Source organism: Stenella coeruleoalba (genome assembly GCF_951394435.1).
Source record: "Stenella coeruleoalba genome assembly, chromosome: 8".
Lineage (NCBI taxonomy): Eukaryota > Metazoa > Chordata > Mammalia > Artiodactyla > Delphinidae > Stenella > Stenella coeruleoalba.
This window is the reverse complement of record NC_137154.1, coordinates 88,781,726-88,794,550: the sequence shown is the minus strand read 5'-3', so window position 1 is coordinate 88,794,550 and position 12,825 is coordinate 88,781,726.

Here is a 12,825-nt window from a genome sequence, read left to right as displayed (position 1 = left end):
AGAATAATTGCCCCATCTCAAGATCTGCAACTTACTCATATTGGCAAAGTCCCTTTTGCCATATAAGGTGACACTCATATTCTGGGGATTAGGACCATCTGGGGCTGACCAGAAGCAGAAATACCGTACTTCTAAGGTCACACAGATTCCAGTTCAAATCCTCTGAGTATCAATTGTATGATGTTGAACAAAAACAGTTAACCAAGCCTACGTTTTTCTCATCTCCATAATGCAGACAATAAAGTTTATTAAATGAACAAGATATGTAAAAGCACCTGGCACTTGGTGGTTTCTAAATAAGTGCTGGCTTTTCTCTTCCTCCCTTTTATTGAGTATCAAGGAAGAATAGTACTGGGCCAAGAAAGAAGAGGACTCAGGGACCATGGGACTTGTAACTAGTTTTGTATAACACTTACTATTTACAAGGCAGTTTTATACCTATTATCTCATTTGACTATCTCTTCCACTTTACCAAATAAACAGAGGCTCAAAGGAGTTATGTGATTTTCCCAAAATCACCTAGCTAGTAAGTGTCATCACTGGGTTTTCTGATACTAACTTCTTAACTTTTTCCTTTATACCCCAATGCATTTGCATAGGGCCTGCAAAAGTCAGAACAGCTACCCAACAAAGTATGAAATGAGGAAAGAAGGACAGCAAAGTAGCATGTTATCGCGAACGCTCGGAGGGATGGTACGTAAAATCTTGGAGAGGACAGAAGGGAAGAGGGATCCTGAGAAGACAGTGTTCTCCGAAGGCTGGCTCTTGGGAAGCAGGAAGATACAATCCACTCTCATTCTTTTCCTCTGACAAAGGCCCAGAAGAGCACTGGTAAGAGTTATCTCAGACCCTTGGTAATAACCTTCAGATGTGGCTGATCCGTGTGGCTTATCTCGGGAGTGAAAGGCCAATCCGGGGACAATACCATGGTTCGTGGAGGGAAGGACGTGGGATTGCACTTCGGTGGAGCCAGACCCAGAAGGTGGGAGAGCTGCTCTGCCCGGGTGAGGACTTTTACACTGAGAGGAGAGGGTTGCATGTGACCCCCTAGGGTGACAATAACAAAATAAAATTAATAACAGAAACACTTCACACTTAGCCCTCTACATTGACAAAGCACTTTAACCTACATTTTCTCTCTTGGCCTCACAAAATCATGCTCGCTTTACAGAGAAAGAAATGGATATGATGAAAGAGCTGTCACTTATTGGGGGCTTAATATGGGCTAATCACAGGACCAGGAGCCCTACAAGCATCACGCAAACATAATTATCTCGCGTTCTCCATGAGGCAGGTCTTCTTATCTCCAGACCTGAAGCTCAGAGAGGTTAAGTGGCTTGCCCAAGACCACAGCTCCCAGGAATCAGAATTCCAACAGGACAAGGTGCTTGCTAGCAGAGGATTTTAAAGGAGCACGTGCCCGGCACCAGTAAACACTCTGTGAGCAGCAAGTGTTATTTGCTGCTGTCAGTATTCTTAGGAAGGCTTTGGCCCATCCGCCGTCTAAGGATCACTCTTCCACAGGCTCCTCGCTGGGACCAACTCTTCCTTCTGAAGTTAGGTCCAGTTAGCCATTGCTGGCTTCAGGCCCTTCTCCATTAAAAAGTGCTCACTAGGAACATGAACGTACTGAGTTCCTACCTGTCATCACACTTCACTGTAAACCATTTACCAGACGGAATACCCCATAGGAAGGCTAGAAGGAGGCATTCCTCTCCAGCCAGCAGAGGATTTAATGAGAGAAAAGAGGTAACCCGAGGGGCTGGCACAGTGCGTTATACAGTGTCTGCTTACAGGAGCCCTAGTTGTGGTCTGGAGGGTCCCGTGTGACCATCACTCCCCCAGAGGCCACCCCAGCAGAGGGCACCGTGCCTATCCCTCTAGTGTAGCTGCAGCTGCCTTTGGAGCTTACTCAGGAACCTGGTTGCCCACTGAGTGAACAAATGGACACAAACCCACCACTAGTCTCCCAGCTAGACCAACTCCAGTGCAACCAGCAGGGGTCACACTTTTCTGCCTTGCTTCTCCAGAGAAGGGTGAAATCCTTGGGCTGCTGCTGAGGGACCCCACCCAGCCCCACCTCCCTCAGCAATCAATCCTACTTCCTGAGGGACCACCACTTGGTCCTTATCCCTGGCTCTGCCCCAGGGCAAAGCGTGGAAAGGTCAATTTAAAGACAGGTTGTGGAGTCAGAAGAGGTAGGCTTTGGGGCAGAGTGAATCAAATCCAGGCCCCATTTACAGGCTTTAGTTCATTTAATTAATAAATTCATTTGCTTCATTCATTTCTTTATGCCTCCCTTTCTTCCTCTGTAAAGTGAGGATAATGGTCTCCACCTCAAAAGTCTTTTGTGAGGGCTGGTGGAGTTTATGGGTGCATGGAGAACAGACAGCGGAGGGCCTGTCACAAGGTGTCCAGTAAAGAGCCTTGTCCACTTTCCCTTTCCTCTGAGCAGGGCCCCAGGTAAAGGGCGGGGACCCCAGCCTCAGAGCGCTTGCCCTGATGGTACCTGACGCACTTCAGTTGAGCCTCTCACTTGAGGAGGGGTGATCCACAGTGGGATAGGACAGAGCCCCAAACCCTGAGACAAGGACCGTCTGGACAGAAGCTGGACATCTACTGGGCTGTCACTCATTACAGGGTCCCTGGACGCCAACCAGGGAAGCACCCATAGGTGCCCACGTTTGCATAGCATATCATAAACCTCAAAGCATCTTCACCTACATCATCAGCTTTGGCTTAATACCAGATACTGCATAGTATTAAGCAGATATAGAGCAAGTATGTCGTTTATCTCTCTCATTTTACAGATGAGAAACCCAAGGTTTCAGCAGTTTATATAAATTACCTGAGGTCATGGAGCTAATGAGATGCAGAGTTGGGGTTCAAACCCACTTCGTAGGGTCCCCAGCTCAGTCCACCACACCCTGTCAGTGAGCATCTTTCTGCCAAAGCTGCCCCTGAGGCTGAGAAAGAAGCGACAGGAACCTGTTCAAGGTTAACCATGGCCTCTGGGCTGGAGGGGCTTGTCTGGGGCTGACCCCTCGAGAGTGGTTTGTTAATTTAGTGCTAGCTCGACCCCTTCCATTAGCTGCTGCACAGAGTCGGGCCCAGGGGAGATGGACAGCAGGGCTTAATGGAAATGGGGATGCTGGTGACGGTATGAACAATCTGAATTATGGTCTCAATTTGCACAGAGCCTGATGGATTTGCAATAATTCCAAACCAGGTCAAGTGTCTGTGCCTCCTCTTTTGCTGATCTCACACAAAGTCCCTCCATTTGTCAGGCTCTGACTCGCTCTCTCTGGGTAGCTGCCCGCCCCTCCCTCCCTTTGTTAGCCCTGCTCTCCACAGCTCTGTCCACAGTACGCTGACCCAAGGCCACCTCTGCAGCTGGGCCCGAGGGACTGGGGCTGCGATCAGCAGGGCTTAGGGACCAGGGAGCTTGGTGACCATCCACAGAGTCTGACTGCACTCCGTCCCAGGACTGCATCCTGTGGTAGTTTTAAAGACAAAGGAACAGCATGATTTGGTATCTTAGGGGTTCATTGTGTGTAGGTGAAATATGGTTATATTAATGGAGTCTGGGATATGGGTGAGGCCTCCTGGCAGTGGGAACTTGGACGGCAGAAGCCTGGAGCAGATGCCAGAACTTCCTCCTGGCCGAGCCAGGACTAACTGACATATCCTGTAGTTACAAGAATTCTTGAAAACTTGAACGATCTTATGACATCTTCCATCTTCCTGCACTCCTGCAGCAGGGGCCTTTGCACAGGAGGAGGGAGGGGAGTGGGGTCGGGTGGAGGACAGTGGCCGGGCCGGCAGGCTTGCTGCTCTCAATCTCGCGTGTCTGGTACGAGCCTGGCTAAAATGGTAGAGGAAAGCCCTCAGGTCATCTTGACCAACCACCTAGCAGGTTTGCAAATTTTCTCCACAATTTCCCTAGCAAGCGGCCATTCGGTCTCGCCTGAGGGCTTCAGTACCAGGGAACTCTATGGGGTAACCCAGTCCAGCTCTAACTGTTCAAACAGTTCTCCTTCTATTAAGGAAAAAACTCTCCCTTTGGCTTCCACCTTTTCTTATCTATAGCAAGGGTGAGAACGTGGCTAATAAGGTACTTATTAATAATTTTCTTCTGGTGTGCTTTGCTTGGTGATCGTAAGATAGCCTCCTCCCTTTCTTCTCCCAGGAGCACTTCCTTGGTCTACTTAACACCGTGGGAAATGGGAAAGAGCTCTCGACTAGCATTCAGAAGACCTGGGCACTGACCCCAGCTAAACTATGTATAACGTTTGGCAAGTCTGTTCATGGGTCTGTCCTTGCCCTCTTAACTCTTTGTTTTTCTTCAGGGGTTTACCTCTTTATTTTTTTAAATTGAAGTATAGTTTGTTTACAATGTTGTGTTAGTTTCAGGTTTATAGCAAAGTGATTCCGTTATTCTTTTTCAGATGTGCCCTCTTAACTCTTGATACAAATTCATGGATTTCTGGATGAGCCACAATTGCTGGATAAGCACCTACTATATACTTGACTCTAGTATGTGTGCTGTAGAAGAGACAGGACTTAAAAAAATAACAACAGTTATTATTACTATCATTTAATGAACACTTATTATATGCTAGGAATTTTGCTAAACACACTACATACCTTATCTCTTCCTTTCTCATGTTTCCACCTTCACAGGTAAAGTCTATTATTATCTCCACTTCATAGATGAAGAAACAGAGGTCCAGAGAAGTTAAGTAACTTGCTAAACATGACATAACTGATGAGTGGTGGAGGCGCAATTTGAGCTCAAGTTTGTCTGGTTCCCAAAATATGCTCTTAACCTCTATGCAAAGATACCATCCCATCTTCATGGAGCCTAAAATCCAGCAGGGGAGGAAAAACTAAACCGCAAAAAACACTAAGATATATAGAGAGACATATATAGAGAGAGATATATACACACACAAATATTGAAGCATTATGCTGTACGCCTTAAACTAGTGTAATGTTATGCGTCAATTACATCTCAATGAAAAATTTTTAAGTAAAAAGTTTTTTAAAAACCACTAAAGACAACAAAAAGTAATGAAAAGAGAAAGTAGAATAAAAGTTGAGGTTAAACTTCAGTCTCATAAGTGTGCTGTGCTAAAAACCAGTAGCGGATATATATAATAATATACATGCATATATATATACATATATATACAATAAATTGATATATATGTAAAAAATTGATATATATATATACAAAAAATTGACATGTATGTATACACACACACACACAGTGAATGAATGACTCTCTAGGCAGAGCAAGGCCAAAATTCCCAAAGAAAACACAGGATTTGAGAAATTTCCAGGGTACTATTTCCAGGGGATTAAAAAGAACCAAAGTGGGAACTCCTGTGCAGAAAGCACACTAAAGAAAGGAAGACGTTTTTACTACCCGTTCATCCATTTATTTACTCAACAAATGTTTTGAGCACCTCTATGTGATAGGTAGGCATTGTGTTAATAATACTGTAACATTCAGTCCTTGCCCTTCAAGGACTTAGCCTAGAAAGAAAGTCAGACACTCTGGGCAGTGGAGTAAAAAAAAGAGAGAAAGAAACACTAGGCTAATGAAGCAAAACAGCGAAGAAGATGCTCCTCTGTGCTGTGCAGACAATAAACGCTTTGGCCTGGAGAGAGAAGAGAGGGCGGCAGGGGCCGAATGAACAAAGGAAGGCTTTTTGGAGTAAGCTTTGAAGGAGAAGGAGAGAGCGAGGCAGGAAAAGGACATGTATTTAGTGAACAGTGAGTAGAGCAGAGAAGCCAAAACAGGGACTTAGTGTGTGGTGGGCAAAAGGCGTAGAGAGAATGTATCGAGCCACGTTGTGAAGGACTTTGGATGCTGGGGTAAGGGATGGAAATGGATCTCCTGGGCATTGTGGATGAAGAGCCATCCAGCTGGAGAAAGGCTGGAGGCAGGACGGCATGATGGTGTGTGGAGCAGAGAGCTGCTGCCCCACCTGCAGAAAACAGCCTCCTTGACACTCAGCTCTGGCACTGAGCACCCACCACAGTAGAATCTGTGAGACAGGGTGCGGAGACTCCTTGAATAAGGAGATCCATTAAACCAGCTCATCTTCTGGCTTACAGAAGGTTAAGAAAGAGAATGAAAAGGACAGAGAGCCAGGGGAGGGTGGGATAGAAGACAGTAAGGCATGGCACAAGCCAAGCTCTGAGCCCTGGGAAGGCTGGGGGAGACCACAGCCATGAAGACTCTGGGTACCAAATGTAAAATAGATGGCTAGTGGGAAGCAGCCACATAGCACAGGGAGATCAGCTCAGTGCTTTGTGACCACCTAGAGGGGTGGGATAGGGAGGGTGGGAGGGAGATGCAAAAGGGAGGAGGTATGGGGATATATGTATATGTATAGCTGACTCACTTTGTTATAAAGCAGAAACTAACACACCATTGTAAAGCAATTATACTCCAAAAAAGAGGTTTAAAAAATTAAAAGAAAAAAAAGAACCAGACCTAGGATTTAATTGTCCAAAAAAAAGACTCCGGGTAGCCACAGGTGAGCTCACCAGAAACACCCTGGGGTCCAAATGCGCCCAAGCTGAGGAAGCCAAGGAAACTGCTTTGTACAGCATCATGCCGTAGCTCATTCCTGAGCAGTGGGCATCGGGCAGGTGCATCTGTGCAGACACTGCGAAGGGCAAGGCTGGTTCCAGTTGTCTTCCAGCAGGGCTGAGGTTGGCAGGGGCGAGCTGAACAGCCGGTCTGTTGGCTGTTCCAGACTGTCAGCCTCGACAAACCAAACAGGAAATATCACCGTGTGGTTCGGGAGCACAGTTCTGACGCAATCGCTAGTGAGCCCCACATTCTATCTGTCCTGCCAGACGGAAACTGTGCCTGATGGAGCAGAAACAGCTGACATGTTTGTTCGCTATGGGAACACGTAGGAGGTGGGAAGAGATCACAGGACTTCGGCAAAGCCCCAGCCTAGCAGAGGTCAAGCACTGGGGAAAGGCACTCTTTAAATCATTCCTTGGAGGGATCTGAATGTCACTGGTTACTTCCTGAAAAGAAGAGCTCCATGAAAGCCTTGTAAATCATTTGTTTAGTGCTTTACAATTTACAAAGTTCTTTCATTGATGTTTTCCCACTTAATCACCACCTTAGCCCTTTGAAGTAGATTAAACAGATAATACTCTGCATTTTACAGACGAGAAAATGGAGACTCAGAGAGGGCTGTGTCTTGCCCAAGGTTACACAACTCATGAGTGGCAGTGCTGGGCTTTGATCGTGGCTTCTTCCTTCACAGCCCTTGTTTGCCTATTAAACCACAAAATCTATCCTACAGTGACTGTTGGATTGGAGGAGGCAAGAAAAAACCTCAAAATAAGAACCCCAACTAGTCACTTTGGGGACACACTAACCTTCCATGAGAAATACTTTAAGCAGTTTTAGGGTCACGCACTTATATCCCATAAAGGAAAAGACTCAGATCTAAAGGTGAGCTGAGAGCCATGAAATATATTGAGTGCGCTAGGCACAGTATGTATCTTTTTTTTTTTACATCTTTATTGGAGTATAATTGCTTTACAATGGTGTGTTAGTTTCTGCTTTATAACAAAGTGAATCAGTTATACATAAACATATGTTCCCATATGTCTTCCCTCTTGCATCTATCTCCCTCCCTCCCACCCTCCCTAGCCCACCCCTCTAGGTGGTCACAAGGCACCGAGCTGATCTCCCTGTGCTATGCGGCTGCTTCCCACTAGCTATCGATTTTACGTTTGGTAGTGTATATATGTCCATGCCACTCCCTCACTTTGTCACAGCTTACCCTTCCCCCTCCCCATATCCTCAAGTCCATTCTCTAGCAGGTCTGTGGCTTTATTCCTGTCTTACCCCTAGGTTCTTCATGACATTTTTTTCCTTAAATTCCATATATATGCATTAGCATAAGGTATTTGTCTTTCTCTTTCTGACTTACTTCACTCTGTATGACAGACTCTAGGTCCAACCACCTCATTACAAATAGATCAATTTCGTTGCTTTTTATGGCTGAGTAATATTCCATTGTATATATGTGTCACATCTTTATCCATTCATCCGATGATGGACACTTAGGTTGTATCCATCTCCTGGCTATTGGAAATAGAGCTGCAGTGAACATTTTGGTACATGACTCTTTTTGAATTATGGTTTTCTAAGGGTATATGCCCAGTAGTGGGATTGCTGGGTCATATGGTAATTCTATTTGTATTTTTTTAAGGAACCTCCATACTGTTCTCCATAGTGGCTGTACCAATTCACATTCCCACCAGCAGTGCAAGAGGGTTCCATTTTCTCCACACCCTCTCCAGCATTTATTGTTTCTAGATTTTTTGATGATGGCCATTCTGACTGGTGTGAGATGATATCTCATTGTAGTTTTGAGTTGCATTTCTCTAATGATTAATGATGTTGAGCATTCTTTCATGTGTTTGTTGGCAGTCTGTATATCTTCTTTGGAGAAATGTTTATTTAGGTCTTCTGCCCATTTTTGGATTGGGTTGTTTGTTTTCTTCTTATTGAGCTGCATGAGCTGCTTGTAAATTTTGGACATTAATCCTTTGTCAGTTGCTTCATTTGCAAATATTTTCTCCCATTCTAAGGGTTGTCTTTTGGTCTGGTTTATGGTTTCCTTTGCTGTGCAAAAGCTTTGAAGTTTCATTAGGTCCCATTTGTTTATTTTTGTTTTTATTTCCATTTCTCTAGGAGGTGGGTCAAAAAGGATCTTGCTCTGATTTATGTCATAGAGTGTTCTGCCTATGTTTTCCTCTAAGAGTTTGATAGTTTCTGGCCTTACATTTAGGTCTTTAATCCATTTTAAGCTTATTTTTGTGTATGGTATTAGTGATCTAATCTCATACTTTTACATGTAGCTGTCCAGTTTTCCCAGCACCACTTATTGAAGAGGCTGTCCTTTCTCCACTGTACATTCCTGCCTCCCTTATCAAAGATAAAGTGACCATATGTCTGTGGGTTTATCTCTGGGCTTTCTATCCTGTTCCATTGATCTATCTTTCTATTTCTGTGCCAGTACCATACTCTCTTGATTACTGTAGCTTCGTAGTATAGTTTGAAGTCCAGGAGCCTGATTCCTCCATCTCAGTTTTTCTTTCTCAAGATTGCTTTGGCTATTCGGGGTCTTTTGTGTTTCCATACAAATTGTGAAAGTTTTTGTTCTAGTTCTGTGAAAAATGCCAGTGGTAGTTTGATAGGGATTGCATTGAATCTGTAGATTGCTTTGGGTAGTAGAATCATTTTCACAATGTTGATTCTTCCAATCCAAGAACATGGTATATCTCTCCATCTATTTTTATCATCTTTAATTTCTTTCATCAGTGACTTATAATTTTCTGCATAGAGGTCTTTTGTCTCCTTAGGTAGGTTTATTCCTAGATATTTTATGCTTTATGTTGCAATGGTAAATGGGAGTGTTTTTTTGATTTCACTTTCAGATTTTTCATCATTAGTGTACAGGAATGCCAGAGATTTCTCTGCATTAATTTTGTATCCTGCTACTTTACCAAATTCATTGATTAGCTCTAGTAGTTTTCTGGTAGCATCTTTAGGGTTCTCTCTGTATAGTATCATGTCATCTGCATGCAAACAGTGACAGCTTTACTTCTTCCTTCCGATTTGGATTCCATTTATTTCCTTTTCTTCTCTGATTGCTGTGGCTAAAACTTCCAAAACTATGTTGAATAAGAGTGGTGAGAATGGGCAACCTTGTCTTGTTCCTGATCTTAGTGGAAATGCTTTCAGTTTTTCACCATTGAGGACGATGTTGGCTGTGGGTTTGTCATATATGGCCTTTATTATGTTGAGGAAAGTTCCCTCTATGCCTACTTTCTGCAGGCGTTTTATCATAAATGGGTGTTGAATTTTGTCAAAAGCTTTCTCTGCATCTATTGAGATGACCATATGGTTTTTCTCCTTCAATTTGTTTATATGGTGTATCATGTTGATTGATTTGCATATATTGAAGAATCCTTGCATTCCTGGAATAAATCCCACTTGACCATGGTGTATGATCCTTTTAATGTGCTGTTGGATTCTGTTTGCTCGAATTTTGTTGAGGATTTTTACATCTATGTTCATCAGTGATACTGGCCTGTAGTTTTCTTTCTTTGTGACATCCTTGTCTAGTTTTGGTATCAGGGTGATGGTGGCCTCATAGAATGAGTTTGGGAGTGTTCCTCCCTCTGCTATATTTTGGAAGAGTTTGAGAAGGATAGGTGTTAGCTCTTCTCTAAATTGTTTGATAGAATTCGCCTGTGAAGCCATCTGGTCCTGGGCTTTTGTTTGTTGGAAGATTTTTAACCACAGTTTCAATTTCAGTGCTTGTGATTGGTCTGTTCATATTTTCTATTTATTCCTGATTCAGTCTTGGCAGGTTGTGCCTTTCTAAGAATTTGTCCATTTCTTCCAGGTTGTCCATTTTATTGGCATAGAGTTGCTTGTAGTAATCTCTCATGATCTTTTGTATTTCTGCAGTGTCAGTTGTTACTTCTCTTTTTTCATTTCTAATTCTATTGATTTCAGTCTTCTCCCTTTTTATCTTGATGAGTCTGGCTAATGGTTTAACAATTTTGTTTATCTTCTCAAAGAACCAGCTTTTAGTTTTATTGATCTTTGCTATCGTTTCCTTCATTTCTTTTTCATTTATTTCTGATTTGATCTTTATGATTTCTTTCCTTCTGGTAACTTTGGGGATTTTTTGTTCTTCTTTCTCTAATTGCTTTAGGTGCAAGGTTAGGTTGTTTATTTGAGATGTTTCCTGTTTCTAACGTAGGATTTCATTGCTATAAGCTTCTCTCTTAGAACTGCTTTTGCTGCATCCCATAGGTTTTGAGTCATCATGTCTCCATTGTCATTTGTTTCTAGGTATTTTTTTTATTTCCTCTTTGATTTCTTCAGTGATCACTTCGTTATTAAGTAGTGTTTTGTTTCACCTCCATGTGTTTGTATTTTTTACAGATCTTTCCTGTAATTGATATCTAGTCTCATAGCATTGTGGTCAGAAAAGATACTTGATACAATTTCAATTTTCTTAAATTTACCAAGGCTTGATTTGTGACCCAAGATATGATCTATTCTGCAGAACGTTCCATGAGCACCTGAGAAAAATGTGTATTCTGTTGTTTTTGGATGGAATGTCCTATAACTATCAATTAAGTCCATCTTGTTTAATGTATCATTTAAATCTTGTGTTTCCTTATTTATTTTCATTTTGGATGATCTGTCCATGGGTGAAAGTGGGTAGTTAAAGTCCCCTACTATGAATGTGTTACTGTCGATTTCCCCTTTTATGGCTGTTAGTATTTGCCTTATGTATTGAGGTGCTCCTATGTTGGGTGCATAAATATTTACAATTGTTACATCTTCTTCTTGGATCGATCCCTTGATCATTACGTAGTGTCTTTCTTTGTCTCTTCTAATAGTCTTTATTTTAAAGTCTATTTTGTCTGATATGAGAATTGCTACTACAGCTTTCTTTTGGTTTCCATTTGCATGGAATATCTTTTTCCATCCCCTCACTTTCAGTCTGTATGTGTCTCTAGGTCTGAAGTGGGTCTCTTGTAGACAGCATATATATGGGTCTTGTTTTTGTATCCATTCAGTCAGTCTGTGCTTTTTGGTGGGAACATTTAATCCATTTACATTTAAGGTAATTATCGATATGTATATTCCTATTCCCATTTTCTTAATTGTTTTGGGTTTGTTATTGTAGGTCTTTTCCTTCTCTTGTGTTTCTTGCCTAGAGAAGATCCTTTAGCATTTGTTGTAAAGCTGGTTTGGTGGTGCTGAACCCTCTCAGCCTTTGCTTGTCTATAAAGGTTTTAATTTCCCCATCAAATATGAATGAGATCCTTGCTGGGTAGAGTAATCTTGGTTGTAGGTTTTTCTCCTTCATCACTTTAAATATGTCCTGCCAGTCCCTTCTGGTTTCCAGAGTTTCTGCTGAAAGATCAGCTGTTAACCTTATGGGGATTCCCTTGTGTGTTGTTTATTGTTTTTCCCTTGCTGCTTTTAATATGTTTTCTTTGTATTTAATTTTTGACAGTTTGATTAATATGTATCTTGGCATGTTTCTCCTTGGATTTATCCTGTATGGGACTCTCTGTGCTTCCTGGACTTGATTAACTATTTCCTTTCCCATATTAGGGAAGTTTTCAACTATAATCTCTTCAAATATTTTCTCAGTCCCTTTCTTTTTCTCTTCTTCTTCTGGAACCCCTATAATTTGCATGTTGGTGCATTTAATGCTGTCCCAGAGGTCTCTAAGACTGTCCTCAGTTCTTTTCATTCTTTTTTCTTTATTCTGCTCTGCAGTAGTTATTTCCACTATTTTATCTTCCAGGTCACTTATCCATTCTTCTGCCTCAGTTATTATGCTATTGATCCCTTCTAGAGTATTTTTAATTTCATTTATTGTGTTGTTCATCATTGCTTGTTTCATCTTTAGTTCTTCTAGGTCCTTGTTAAATGTTTCTTGCATTTTGTCTATTCTATTTCCAAGATTTTGGATCATCTTTACTATCATTATTCTGAATTCTTTTTCAGGTAGACTGCCTATTTCCTCTTCATTTTTTAGGTCTGGTGTGCTTTTATCTTGCTCCTTCATCTGCTGTGTGTTTTTCTGTCTTCTCATTTTGCTTATCTTACTCTGTTTGGGGTCTCCTTTTCACAGGCTGCAGGTTTGTAGTTCCTGTTGTTTTTGGTGTCTGTCCCCAGTGGCTAAAGTTGCTTCAGTGGGGTGTGTAGGCTTCCTGGTGGAGGGGACTAGTGCC